Source organism: Choloepus didactylus, chromosome 8, assembly GCF_015220235.1.
Source record: "Choloepus didactylus isolate mChoDid1 chromosome 8, mChoDid1.pri, whole genome shotgun sequence".
Lineage (NCBI taxonomy): Eukaryota > Metazoa > Chordata > Mammalia > Pilosa > Megalonychidae > Choloepus > Choloepus didactylus.
In genome coordinates, this window is record NC_051314.1 from 114,582,257 (window position 1) to 114,598,597 (window position 16,341).

Sequence of the window (16,341 nt, forward strand, 5' to 3'; positions counted from 1 at the left end):
ATGTCCAAATTAAAAAGCCAGAGGAGACACAGAACTTCGAGCAATTAATCAAAGAAGTACACACAAACATCAATATCATGGCTCAAGATATAAAGGACATGAAGAAGACCGCAGAAGAACATAAAGAAGAATTTGCAAGAGTAAATAAAAAACAGAGGATCTTATGGAAATAAAAGATACTGTTGAACAAATAAAAAATATCCTTGAGACAAATCACACCAGAACTGAAGAGGTAGAGGAATGAATTAGCCAACTCAAAGAATGGTGGATAGAAAGTGAAAGCACAAAAGAATGAATGGTGAAAAAAACTGAAAAATTTGAAATGGATCTCTAGGAAATGATGGACAACATGAAGCACACAAATATATATGAATCATTGGTGTTCCAGAAGGGGAAGAGAAGAGGAAAGACTAGGAAGAGTATTAGAAGACACTGTTGGAGGAAATTTCCCAAATCTTCTAAATGACATAAATATGGAAATAAAAGATGCCCAATGAACTACAAATACAATAAATCCAAATAAACCTACTCTGAGACACATTTGGATAACATTGTCAAATGCTGAAGAAAGGAGAAAGTTTTGAAAGCAGCAAAAGAGAAAGAAACGACTCACCACATGCGAGAGAAACAACATAAAACTAAGTACTACTCAGCAGGAACCGTGGAGGCAAGAAGACAGTAGTATGACACATTTAAAATGCTGACAGAGAAAAATTGCCAGCCAAGAATTCTTTATCCAGCAAAGCTCTCCTTTAAAATTGTGGGAGTGCTTAAAATTTTCAGACAAACAAATGCTAAAAGAATTTGTTAACAAGAGACTGGCCCAACAAGAAATACTAAAGGGAGCTCTACCAGCTGAGAAAAAAAAGAAGGAGTGATAAGGAGAAGGATACAGAACTGAAGAGTTTTAGCAAGGGTACTTTAAAGCAAATAAAAAGAGTGAGGGGAAAAAAATACTTCTGACAAATAAAAACCAAAGGATAAGATGGCTGATTCAAGAAATGCCTTCAAAGTAATAACATTGTATGTGAATGGACTAAACTCCCCAATTAAAAGATATAGATTGGCAAAATGGATTTAAAAATATGAACCATCAAAATGTTGTTTACAAGAGACTCATCTTAGACCCAGCGACATAAAGACACTGAAAGTAAAAGGACAGAAAAAAAATATTCCATGCAAACTACAGCCAAAAGAAAGCAGAGGTAGCAATACTAATTTCAGATAAAACAATTTCAGATGTCATAAGAGACAAAGAAGGACACTATATACTAATAAAACAGACAATTCAACAAGAAGAAATAACAATCATAAATGTTTATGCACCCAATTGAGGAGATCCAAAATACATGAGAATAAAGCAATAGATGTTTCCACAATAACTGTGGGAGACTTCAATACATCACTTTCTCCTATAGATAAATCAATCAGACAAAGGACTAATAACGAAACTGAGTACCTAAATGTGATAAATGATTTACACTTAACGGACATAAATAGAACATTACATCCCAAATTACCAGGATATACATTCTTCTCTAGTGCTCATGAAATGTTCTCCAGGATAGATCATATACTGGGGCATAAAACAAGTCTCAATAAGTTTAAAAAGATTAAAATTATCCAAAGCATATTCTCTGACCACAACGGAATGCAACTAGAAGTCAATAATCATCAAAGATCAAGAAAATTCATTCACAGGTATCTGGATGTTAAACAACACACTTCTCAACAATCAGTGAGTCAAAGAAGAAATTGCAAGAGAAATTGCTAAATACCTAGAGACAGAATGAAAATGAGAATACAACATATCAAAACGTACAGGATGCAGCAAAGGCAGTACTGAGGAGGAAATTTATGGCTCTAAATGCATATACTAAAAAGCAAGAAAGACCTAAAATCAAAGAACCAATGGGACAACTAATCAGCAAACTAATCATAAAGCAAGTAGAAGAAAAGAAATAAGAATTAAAGAAGAAATAAATGATATGGAGAACAAAAAAAATAGAGATAATAAATAAAATCAAAAGTTGATTCTTTGAGATCAACTAGACTGACAAAGTCAAAAAGAGAGAAGATCCAAATAAAATAATAAATGAGAGGTGGGACATTACTGCAGATCTAGAAGAAATTTTTAAAAAAATCATAAGAGAAAACTATGAACAACTGTACACTAACAAACAAGATAATTTAAAGGATGTGGATAATTTCCTGGAAACACATGAACAACCCAGACTGACCAGAGAAGAAGTAGAAGACCTCAACAAACCAATCACAAGCAAAGAAATCCAATCAGTCATCTAAAAGTTTCCTACAAATAAAAGCCCAGGGCCAGATGGCATGACGTGGGAATTCTATCAAACTTTCCAAAAAGAACTGACACCATTCCTACTCAAACTCTTTTAAAAAACTGGAGAAAATGGAACATAACCTAACTCATTTTATGAAGCCAATATCATTCTAATACCAAAACCAGATAAAGATGCTACAAGAAAGGAAATCTACAAGCCAATCTCCCTAATGAATATAGATGCAAAATTTCTCAAGAAAATACTTGCAAATTAAATTCAAAGACACAAGAAAAAAATCATACACCATGACCAAATGAGGTTCACTCCAGGCATGCAAGGATGGTTCACCATAAGAAAATCAGTCAATGTAATGCAACACATCAACAAATCAAAAAGGAAAAATCAAATGATCATCTCAATAGATGCTGAAAAAGCATCTGACAAAATCCAGCATCCTTTTTTGATAAAAACACTTCAAAGGTAGGAATTGAAGGAAACTTCCTCAATATGATAAAAAGCATATATGAAAAACCCACTGCCAGCATAGTACTAAATGGTGAGAGACTGAAAGTCTTCCCACTGAGACCAGGAACAAGACTAGGCTGACTGCTATCACCACCATTATTCAACACTGTGCTAGAATTTCTAGCCAGAGTAATCTGGCAAGACAAAAAATAAAAGACATCCAGATTGGAAAGGAAGAAGTAAACTGTCATTATTTGCAGATGATATGACCTTATATCTGGAAAACCCTAAAGAATTGATGACACAGCTACTTGAGCTAATAAACAAATTCAACAAAGTGGTGGAATGCAACATCAATTCACATAACTCAGTAATGTTCTTATACACTGGAAATGGCCTAACTGAAGATAACACTCAAGAAAAAGATTTCATTCTCAATAGCTACTAAAAAATCAAGTACCTAGGAATAAACTTAACCAAGGATGTAAAAGACCTCTACACAGAAAATTACATAATTTTATGAAAAGAAATAAAAGTGGACCTAAAGAGATGGAAAGATATTCTGTGTTCATGGATAGGAAGGCTAAACATCCTTAAGATGCCAGTCCTACCCAAACTGATTTACAGATTCAATGCAATTCCAATCAAAATTCCAATAACCTATTTTGCAGACTTGGAAAAGCTAGTTATCAAGTTTATTTGGAAGGGAAAGATGCCTTGAATTGCCAAAAACATTCTAAAAAAGAAACATGAAGTGGGAGGACTTCTACTTCCTGACTCTGAGGCTTACTATAAAGCCACAGTAGTCAAAACAGCATGGTATTGGCACAAAGATAGATACATTGATCAATGGAATTGAATTAAGAATTTGGAAATAGACCCCTAGATCTATGGTTGACTGATTTTTGATAAGGTCCCCAAATCCACTGAAATGGGACATAACAGTCTGTTCTACACATGGGGCTGGGAGAACTGGGTATCAATACTTAAAAGAATAAAAAAGGACCTCTACCTCACATCCTACATAAAAATTAACTCAAAGTGGATCAAAGACCTCAATATAAGAGACAGTACCATAAAACTCTGGGAAGATAATGTAGGGAAACCTAGTATTAGGAGGTCACTTCTTAGACCTTACACCCAAAGCACAGGCAACAAAAGAAAAAATAGATAAATGGGAACTCCCCAAAAATGAAAATCTTCTGTACCTCAAAGGAATTTGTCAAAAAGGTGGAGAGGCAGCCATTTAATGGAAAAAAAATATTTGGAAACCATGTATCTGATAAGACATTGGTATCTTGCATACATAAAAAAATCCTACAACTCAATGACAATAGTACAAACAGTCCAATTATGAAATGGGCAAAATATAGGAAAAGACATTTCTCTGAAGAGGAAATACAAAAGAAAAAAAAAAAAAAACACATGAAAAAATGTTCCTCTTCACCAACTATTAGGAAGACGCAAATCAAGACCACGATGAGATATCATCTCACACCAATAAGAATGGCTGCCGTTAAACAAACAGGAAGCTACAAATGCTGGAAAGGATGTGGAGAAATTGGAACTCTTAATCATTGTTGGTGGGACTGTTTAATGGTACAGACACTCTGGAAGACAGTTTGGCAATTTCTCAGCAAACCAGATATTGAGTTACCCTATGATCCAGAAATTCCACTTCTCGGTATATACCGAGAAGATCTGAAAGCAATGACCCAAACAGATATTTGTGCACCAATGTTCATAGTGGCATTGTTCACAATTGCCAAAAGATGGAAACAACCCAAACATCCTTCAACAGATGAATGGATAAAAAATTGTGTTATATATACACACAATGGAATACTATCCAGCAGTTAAGAAGGAATGAGGTCATGAAACATAGTACTACACGGATGAACCTTGAAGATACAATGCTGACAGAAATTAGTCAGACATAAAAGGAGAGATATTGTATGTTACTACTATTGTGTACTCTGTGAAAAATGTAAAATAAGTGTCTTATAATGTAGAGTATAGGGGATCTAGCAATAGAAGCTAGTGAAAAGGGAATGGTAACCTAATGTGTACAGGTATGATAATGAAGGTGATCTTAATGGTATGGGAATGGTCAGGTGTGACTCTGGTATGCTAATGGGATTATAAGTATCAGTGACACACTGAAGATGAATGAGTTCATAAATGGTTGTTCAAAAGCATGTAACCCACAGAGTAGCACCACAAACGTAAATAAGTGTTAGCATGATTATTTATAAGGTATGACACTGGTGCAGAAGGTCAACAAGAGTGGTATTGAAAAACTACATGTTAAATATTAAATACTATATTTAATAGGAATATCTTACCAACTCTACAATAATACTAGGGATGAATGATTAGCAACTGATATGAGTTCTAGGATATATTATGTTATGATAATTGCTTAAAGTTGAGAGTGATGCTGATGTACAACTAAGTAAAGATAACATAAGAAACTATTTTATCAGTAGTAATGTTTAACATAAATGGATTAGACTCTCCATTCAACAGGCAGAGACTGGCAGAGTGGATAAAAAACATGACCCAGGAGAGGATGGCAAGATGGCAGCATAGAGAGGAGTGGAATTTAGTTAGTCCCCTGGAACAACTAATGAACAAACAGGAACAACTAGTAAATAATTTGGAATAACTGCTGGGGGACAACCATGACTGCCCACACTTCGTACACGAACCTGGATTGGGAGGAATGCCCAAGATCACAGCATAAAATCTGTAAGTAAAAGCTGTGTAACAGTGCCAGGAGCCCCCTCTCCACATGGCAGGCTGAGCTGCAAAACCTCCCAGTGGTAGAGAGCAGCACTCTCCCAGCAAGCGAATATAGCTCAACCGAGCTCCGACTGGGGTTTCAATTATAAAAATGTGGACTGCTGAATACAAGCTACCAAGCACCAACAAGCAGATGGAGACTTTTAGTGACGACTAACCTTAAAGAACCAGAAGATGCATCGGTCCCACAAGGGGGAGAACAGAAGACCAGGTGTTACCCTGGCTGATAAGTGAAACTGGCTCTAAAAAGGGGGCTTTCTGTCCCTTTCTCTCTCTCTCAACCTGAGGGGCTCAGAGAAAAAAGCCACAGCCATTTTCAGTGGAGAGAGCCTCAGCCATTTTCAGTTCACAGTGCTCTGACTCAGACGGGGTGGAGATGACAAGAATCAGAGAGCAATTCAAATGCAAATGATAACTCCCTAGGGGATGTATATTCCCCAAGAGTAAGGAGGTGGGGCCCAGCTTTCCTTTCAGAATCAGACCCCAGAGGCTGGGGGAAAACAGACAAAACAGAAACTGAAGGGGCCACATCTCCTTACACCAGTTGGGAGTGACAGGCTGACAGGTGCCACCTGCTGGGCAGGTTAGGAAAAGCACAGCAGCTAGAAACTTCACAGGAAAGTCTGTCATTCTTCTAAGATACACCCTGAATATAACCGCAGTCTGAGACATGAACCCATTCTGGTCTGCGAAAATTTGGCTGGGGTAATCAAGGAAACCAGATGCCTAGATAACAGAAAACTACAATCTATATAGGAAAAATGAAGATATGGCCCAGTCAAAGGAACAAACCTACACCTCAATCAAGATACAGTTAAGATATTGTTTGACTTTAATGAAACAATCTACTAAAGATTTTCAAAGAAATATGCTAAATCAAATAAAAAACAAAATCAGTCAGTTCAGGGAAGATGTAACAAAAGAGATGAAGGCTACAAAGAAAACACTGGGCACACATTAGGTAGAATAGAAAGTTTGAAAAAAATACTGGCAGAATCTATGGAAATGAAAGGCACAGCAGAAGAGATGAAAAACACAATGGAGACATGCAACAGCAGATCTCAAGAGGTAGAAGAAAACACTCAGGAACTGGAGAACAAGACACCTGAAATCCTACGCACAAAAGAACAGATGGGGAAAAGAATGGAAAAATATGAACAATGTCTCAGAGAATTGAATGACAACATGAAATGCATGAATGTATGTGTCATGGGTGTCCCAGAAGGAGAAGAGAAGGGAAAAGGGGCAGAAGCAATAACAGAGGAAATAATCAATGAAAATTTCACATCTCTTATGAAAGACAAAATTACAGATCCAAGAAGCGTAGCATACCCCAACAAAATAGATATGAATAGCCCTATGCCAAGACCCTTAATAATCAGATTATCAAATGTCAAAGACAAAGAGAGAATCCTGAAAGCAGCAAGGGAAAAGCGATCCATCAGATAAAAAGGAAGCTTGATAAGACTATGTGCAGATTTCTCAGTAGAAACCATGGAGGCAAGAAGGAAGTGGTGTGATATATTTAAGATGCTGAAAGAGAAAAACCATCAACCAAGAATCCTATATCTGGCAAAACTCTCCTTCAAATATGAGGGAGAGGTTAAAATATTCTCTGACAAACAGACAATGAGAGAGTTTGTTAACAAGATACCTGCTCTACAGGAAATACTAAAGGGAGCACTACAGACAGATAGGAGTGAGAGGTTTGGAACACAATTCTGGGTGATGGTAGAACAGCAACGTAAGTACACTGAACAACGATGACTGTGAGTATGGTTGAAAGAGGACAGTTAGGAGCATGTGGGACACCAGAAGGAAAGAGGAAAGATAAAGACTAGGACTGTATAACTCAGTGCAACCTAGAGTGGTCAACAATTGTGATAAAATGTACAAATGTGTTTTTACATGAGGGAGAACAAATGAATGTCAACCTTGCAAAATGTTAAAAATTGGGTGGTATTGGGGAAAAAAATCAGTCAATGCAAACTATAGATTACAGTTAACAGAAACATTGTGTTATGCTTCCTTTAATGTAAGAAAGGCAATACACCAAAGCTAAATGCCTATAAGAGGGGTACATAAGGGAGGGGTATGGGACTCTTGGCATTCATGAAGTTGTCTGACTCTTTAATTCTACTTTAGGTTAACTCTATCCTTCCTTTTGTTGCTTTTTAGCTGTCATGTTTTTTTTTTCTCTTTCTTTCTCCCTCTCTTTTGTCTCTCTACTTTCTTTGACTCTTCCTTTTTCTTCGTGAAAGGAATGGAAATGTCCTTATATAGATAGTGGTGATAGTAGTAAATACATAAATATATGACTATACAGGGAACCATCAATCATTTTCTTAGGATGGAAAGTATGGTGGGTAAACAAAACTGTCTTTAAAAAAAAAAGGACTGATGAAGAAACCTTGAGGGCACTAGGTTGAGTGATATAAGTCAAACATATAAGGACAAATATTGCATTGTCTCACCGATATGAACTAATTATAATATGTAAACTCATAGACACGAAATGTAAGTTACCAGAATATAGAAAGAGGCTAAAGAATGGAAAGTGGTTGCTTATTATGAGCAGAATGTTTAACTAGGTCAAACTTAAGTGTTTGGAAATGGACAGAGGTGATGGTAGCATGTTGGGAGAATAACTAACAGTGCTGAATGGTATGGGAATGTGGTGGAAGGCGGAAGCTTAGAGTCATGTATGTCACCAGAAGGAAAGTTGGAGGTTAAAAGATGGGATGTATAAAACAGTGAATCTTGTAGTTGACAATCTCCATGATTAACTGCACAAATATTAGAAATCTCTTTCATGAACTAGGACAAATGTATGACACTATAACTAGAATATAATAGAGGGTTATATAGGGAAAATATATACCTATTGCAAACTATACTACAGTTAACAGTATTTTAATATTCTTTCATCAACAGTAACACATGTACTATACCAATACTATGAGTCAATAATGGAGGGGGGTGGTTAGTGGTATGGGAGGTTTAGAGGTTTCTTTTTTTGTCCTTATTTCTTTTCTGGAGTAATGAAAATGTTCTAAAAACTGAAAAAAAATAATTTTGGTGATGGATGCACAGCTGTATGATGGTACATTAGACTGCACTTTGGATCTTTGGATAATTGTATGGTATGTGAAAAATCTCAATAAAATTAAATTTAAAAACAAACAAAAAAACAAAAAACATGACCCAACTACATGCTGCCTGTAAGAGACTCACTTTAAATTCAAAAATGCAAATAAGTGAAAGGTTAAAATAATGAAAAAAATGTAGCATGCAAGTAGTAACCAAAACATAGTGGGTGGCTATACTATCAGATGAAATATATTATAAGTCAAAAGCAGTTGCAAGGGATAGAAATGGTCATTGCATACTGAAAAAGGGGACAATTTAACAGGAAGATGTAAGAATTATTAAAATATATGCACCTAATTGCAGAGTCCCAAAATATATGAAGCATATACTGACAGATTTGAAGGGAGAAACTGAAGGTTCTACATTAATAGGAGACTGTAATATAACAATTCAATAATGAATAGAATATCTAGTCAGAAGATCAATAAAGAAGTACAAGATGTGAATGATCCTCTAAACCATCTACATCTAACACATATATAGAAAAATTCACCTAACAAAAACAGAATACACACTCATCTCAAGTACACATGGATCATTCTCCAGGATAGATCATATGGTAACTTACAAATCAAGTCCCAATAAACTCAAAAATATAGAAATTATACAACGTATATTCTCCAAACACAACGGAATGAAGCTAGAAATCAACAACAGAGGGAGAAATGGAAAATTCACAAATATGTAGAAATTAAACAACATGCTTTTTAAAAACTGATGGATTACATATGATATCACAAGTGAAAATAGGAAATATCTTGAGGCAAACAAAAATGAAAATACAATATACCAAAATTTCTGAGATGCACTGAAGGCAATGCATAAAATTAAGTATTTAGTATAGCTCTAAATACTTACATTAAAAAAGAAAGACTTCAAATTGGAGACCTAACCTCAAAACAGAAAGAACTAGAATAATAAGAACAAACTAAACCCAACCTGAGCAGAAGGAAGGCAATAACAAAGATTAAAGCACGGATAAATTAAATAAAAAAAGAAAACAACAGAGAGAATCAACAAAACCAAAAGATTGTTCTTTGCAAAGATCAATAAAATTGACAAATTTTTCGCTAGACTGACAAAGAAAAAAAGAGGATACAAATTATTAAAATCAGATATGAAACATGGGACATTACTACCAATTCCACTTAAATAAAAAGGACTATAAGAGGATACTATGAACAACTGTATGCCCATAAATTAGATAATCCAGATGAAATGGACAAATTTTTCAAAATAAACTACCTACATTGACTCAAAAAGATCTCAAAGGATCAATTATTAGTGAAGAGATAGAATCAGTAATCAAAAACCTCCCAATAAAGAAAAACCCAGAACCAGATGACTTTACAGGATACTTCTACAAATCATTCCAAAAAGACGTATTTCCAATTCTGCTCACTCTTCAAAAGAATTGAAGAGGAAGGAACACTCCCTAATTCATTCTATGAGGGAGAGATACCAGAGCCAGAAAAAGATACCACAAGACAATAAAACTACAGATCAATACCTCTTATTAATACAGATGCAAAAATTCTCAACAAAATACTAGCAAACTGACTCTAACAGCGTATTAAAAGAATTACACACCATAATCAAGTGGGATTTATCCCTTGTGTACAAGGTTGGTTCAACATAAGAAAATCAATTAACGTAATACACCACATAAACAAAATGAAGGAAACAAACCACATGATCACCTCAATTAATGCAAAAATCCAGCATCCCTTCATGATAAAAGCACTTAGAACAACAGAAATAAAGGAAACTTCCACAAAATGATAAAGGCCATATATGAAAAGCCCACAGCTAACATCATACTCAACAGTGAAAGAATGAAATCTTTCCCTCCAAAATAAGGAAGACAGGATGCCCACTGTGTACCGGTTTGTATATATTATGTCCCCCAGAAAAAGCCATGTTCTTTGATGCAATCTTGCGGGGGCAGACATATTAGTGGGGATTACGTTGGAACATTTGGATTAGGTTGTTTCCATGGAAATGCACCCCACCCAACTGTGGGTGATAACTCTGACTGGATAGTTTCCATGGAGTCGTGGCCCCACCCATTCAGCATGGGCCTTTATTAGTTTACTGGAGCACTATATAAGCTTAGACTGAAGAAGCAAGCTTGCTACAGCCAAGAGGGACACTTTGAAGAATGTACATAAGCTCTGAGAGAATAGCTGCAGATGCGAGACAGTTTGAAGATGGCTGTTGAAAGCAGACTCTTGCTCTGGAGAAGCTGAGAGGACAAACACCCCAAGAGTGACTAAGAGTGACATTTTTGAAGAACTGCAGCCTAGAGAGGAAAATACTGGGAAAAAGCTATTTTGAAACAAGAACTCTGGAGCAGACGCCAGCCACATGTCTTCCCAGCTAACAGAGGTTTTCCAGACGCCATTGATCATCCTCCAGAGTAGGTACCCAATTGTTGACGACTTACCTTGGACATTTTATGGCCTTAAGAGTAATTTTGTAACCAAATAAACCCCCTTTATAAAAGCTAATCCATTTCTGGTGTTTTGCATTCTGGCAGCATTAGCAAACTAAAACACACTGTCACCAGTATAATTCAACATTATACGGGAAGTTCTTGCCAGAGCAATTAGGCAAGAAAAAGAAATGAAAGGCATCCAAGTTGGAAAGGAAGAAGTAAAACTTTCCCTATTTGCAGATGACATGATCCTACATAAAGAAAATCCTGAAAACTCCAGAGCAAAGTTAATAAATGAATTTAGCAAAGTAGTGGGGTACAAGATCAATACCTCAAAGTCAGTAGTATTTATCCACACACAATGAACAACTGGAAAAAGAAATCCAGAAAAGAAATCTATTTACAATAACAATGAGAAGAGTCAAATATCTAGGAATAAATCAAATCCAGGATGTAAAGATTTGTATACCAAGAACTGTAAAATATTGCTAAAAGAAATCAAAGAAGACCTAAATAACTGGAAGTCCATTCTGTGTTCATGGGTTAGAATACCAACTCTTGTTAAGATGTCAATACTACCCAGAGCAATTTATACATTCAACACAATCCAATTCAAAATTCCAACAACATTCCTTGCAGAAACTGAAAAGTCAATTATCAATTTTATATGGAAGGGTAACTGGCCCCAAATACCTAAAATCATCTTAAAAAAGAAGAATGAACTTGGAGGACTCACAATTCTTGATCTTAACACTTATTACAAAGCAACAGTAATCAAAACAGCATGGTACTTGGACAAGGACAGATGTATAGACTAATGAAATAGAACTGAGGGCTGAGAAATAAACTCTCACATTTATGGCCAACTGATTTTTGATAAGGGGGTAAAGACCACTCAATTGGGAAAGAATAGTCTCTTCAACAAATGGTGCTGGGAAACTGGATCCCCATTTGTAAAATAAAGAAGAGGGACCCCTATTTCATTCACATCATGCATAAAAATCAACTCAAAATGGATCAAAGACCTAAATGTAAGTGGCAAAACTATCAAACTCCTACAAGAAAACATAGGGGAGCATTTCAGAACCTTGTGTTAGGTGATGGTTTCTTTGACTTTACACCCAAAGAACAAGCAACAAGAGAAAAAACAGATAAATGGACCTCATCAAAATTAAAAACTTTTGCACCCCAAAGGAGTTTATCATGAAAGTTAAATACCAACATACACAATAGAAGAAAATATTAGGAAACCATATGTTAGATAAAGGTTTAATATCCAGAATATATAAATAAATACTTCAACTTAAGAACAAAAGACAAACAACCCAATTTAAAAATGGGCAAAAGACTTGAATAGACTTCTCTCAAAAGCAGATAAACAAATGGCCCGAAAGCACATGAAAAGATTTTCAACTTCATTAGTCATCTGGGAAATACAAATCCAAACTACAATGAGATACCATATCACATGCATTAGAATGGTTGCTATTTAAAAAAATGGAAAATAACAAGTGTTAGAGATGACGCAGACAAACAGAAACACTCAGTCATTGTTGGTGGCAATGTAAAATGGTGCAGCTGCTGTGGAAGACAGTTTGGCAGTTCCTCAGAAAGCTAAGTATAGAACTACCAGATGACTTGGCAATCCAACTGCTAGGTATCTACCCAAAAGAACTGAAATCAGGGACTTGAATGGATATTTATACACCAATGCCCACAGCAGCATTATTCTCAAGTGGCAAAAGACAGAAGCAACCCAAGTTTCCATTATCCAATTAATGGATAGGTAAAATGTTGGTGTATAATACAATTCAGCCATGAAAAAGAATGAAGTCCTGATACATGCAAAAAGTTGTTGAGTTAAATATGACAGGCATAATAGGACAAATAGTATATGATCTCATTGATTTGAAACAATTAGAATAAGCAAACTCTAAGAGTCAGAATCGAGAATATGGGTTACCAGGGTACAGGATGGGAATAGGGAATGGGAAACTAAGGCTTAAAATTTAAAGGGTTCCCGTTTAGAATGTTTTGGTGATGGATGATAGTGATGCTAGCACAATATTGTGAATGCAATTAACATTAATGAAATATATATCTGAATATGATTAAAGGGTGAAATGTTATATTGTACATATGGTAACAGAATAAAAATTAAAAAAAAATACATGAAGCTACATGATACAAACAGTGAACCCCAAGTTAAACTATGGACTTTAATTAATAGTACCACTATTAAAAAGTACTATTATCAATTGTAGCAAATGTTACACAACAATGAATGCTGTTAGTGGTGGGGTAGTGTATGGGAATACTGTATTTTACACATGGTTGTTCTGTAAACCTTCAACCTCTTCAGTAAAGAAAATAAAAGCAGCACTCATGTAAAATAAAACTTAATAAACACTAACAAGTGATCTAAAAATCACTAAAAATAAGCTTTCAGTACAAAAGAAAATCCAATTTCTAATAAGATCCATTTTAATTGATACTAAATTCATTAAAAATTTTGCTCTAACAAGTTTGCTTTTAAGTAAACCTGATTAAATAAAGGCCAGATTTCTCAAGCAAATAAGTTAGGAATGGGTGTTTCCCTATAACAAAGAATTTGCTGCAGTATTCCTTTAGAGATGAAACATTTCTAATATAGTAAAATATAATTAAATTTATATACAACGTTTCACTTAAGTGTCATACACCTGAATTTATTGCATTCTATTCAGTTCTATTTGGTGAAATATTGCATCTAAACATAGTTTCAACTGCTAGGATTAATAACTACACATAATATCTTTACCCCATCTATGAGGGCGAGATTATTAAAGACACTAGACTGAATTAACTAGAATTCAATTTATCCAGAAATATAGGGTTGCATTATAAAATCACTGTGACATCCACCTACACACAATGTGAACAACCATATTTTTCATCTTGTGGTCCTTTTATTGTGCACACATTTAATGGGAATACCTTATGTGAGCTTCTGAAATATAATTTGAAGATGGAAAATTGTTTCCACTGCTAGGTGGGAACATGAACTAGAGTACAACTGCATTTGGGATATAATTCTTTACCTTGCCCAAACTTGCATTTAATAAATATCCAGTTACTTCTCTGTAAGGCAGGAAATGGTCTCTTGCAAGTTGACCAAAACTGCAGCCAAGAAAAAGGAAAGCTGCTCAAATTTCAGAGTTTGTTGGCAGAAGATCCTTACTTGTCAATATTTCTTTAATCTTAAGTCTGCAGTGGGCAGATGGATTGGATTGCTTTGGCATGGTTAAATGCACTTGGTTATTGCACAAATTCTGTAAAGATTACTTACTATTTGTGCCAGTATTCTTATACACATGGGCTCACAGTTAAGATAGGAGGGGAAAAAGAGATGAACGAAACAGTATGAATGCAGATGATAGAGAAAAACAAACTTTGAAATTCTGCCCAAAGTAAATAGGATCTGTTTCTTGGGGAAAACTAATTATTTTGGCCACTGACACATATTAAATAAAACCAATAATTGCCAACTCTTGTTCATTTCCATGCATGAAAATCATCTCAGTTTTACTGAAATACAAGATAAATGAATATTTAGATATGAGTTAATACACTGCAAAGAAAAATCACCCACAATTTAGTGCTTCTGAGTTCAGAAGAAATGTGAAATATGAATGAGCTTTTCATGAGCATTATAATTGTTCATTGCTTTCTTAGGAAATATACAATTACACCATGAAGGGACCATTTGACTTCACATACATTAGAAGTTTGATATTTTTTGAGAAAATTGTCATTTATGTACATTCCTTTAGGGAGTGTTATGAAGTTAAATCTCTTTATATATAACAATAACTTAATATCATTTGAAGAGCATGATCCTAGAATTAGATTTTCCTCATTCCTGGATCAGTTGTTCATACTAATCCCCCAAAACCTGGATCAGCAAAAGTTGAGAAACAACAAAGTGATCTTAACAGGTGGGGAGATGTGTCCACATTCACACACCTGATTTTCTCTCTGGCAACGGCTCACCTTTGAGCTGGGGCTGACTGTTACTAACGCCCCTGGTAAAATGGAGGTCAAACTAACATTTGTGTGAATTAATCCTTCATTTTGTCCTCATGGGGAAGATTCTCAAAATCTACCACTAGCACCATCCCCATTACTTTTCAGTTAGAATAATGACTGTCATTCAAGCTACCCTATCAACTGGGGCCCTTTTTTTTGACATTATTATCTAATACTCACAAGAACCCTGAAAATTCTGCTTTATTATCCCTATTTGAGAGACAAGGGAAACTGAACTAAGTGAAGTGAATTGATTTTCTAAAGGCTATTCATATAGAAAGCAGATTTTGATTTCAAACCATATTTGTATGAATCTATGGCTCAAGTTCTTTGTATTTTATTATATGCCCTTGGTTCATAATCTAAGAGAAATTTGTTGAAAGTTAATTCTTACTACCCTGTTATCCACACTAAACTTCAACTATTAGAGGGCTCTTTTTTAGCATCACATAATTTCCAAGTTTTTCAGTTTACCCAAGTATTTGTTTTAAACCATATTGGTGGAAACTTTTCAGAATGGTATAATCTTTCCATTCTGATGCAAAATTTTAAAAAATGTCAGATTAAATGTGACCACATCAAATTTCTTACTTTGTTATCATTTGTGAACAGCATGGACTGTAACATCCACATACAAGAATAGTTTTAGAGATTATGCAATTATTTCCTTTTCAAACTCTGTCTTCTATAATCAGAAGGCATGAGAGCAGGTATTTCTCCATTAAAGACAATTTAGAGAAATAAACAGAAATCTGTGTCAGACACTGAATTTTGGGAATTATTGGTTATATTCAATTTTTAGTCAATGTTTACATTTAAAAACTTTTGGTGATGTTCCTCCATTGCTCCGCAAAATTTTCAATTGTTACTCTTCAGGTAATGTAAATAAGTGATTTAATTTTCTATATTCATTATTACTAATAGTCCATGCAAAACAAGTTTTGATTAAAATAAGACACAGAAATTCTGACATTAAATTATTGCTTTTTCCATAGCCACTCATTTAAAGCAATACGCAGTAAGCACGATGATTTTATGTATAGTTATATGATTGTGTACTTATTAAATTGATCTTTTTGACATTTTGGGTCTGGTATCTTCCAGGTAATGTAACCTCCATTCCTT

General features: G+C 34.9%; 1 protein-coding gene across 1 annotated transcript in view; it reads right to left on the bottom strand.

Annotated features, from left to right (window-relative positions):
* Positions 1 to 16,341, bottom strand: part of PIK3C2G (phosphatidylinositol-4-phosphate 3-kinase catalytic subunit type 2 gamma) — a 425,918-nt gene that overhangs the window by 311,404 nt on the left and 98,173 nt on the right. The window lies entirely within an intron of this gene.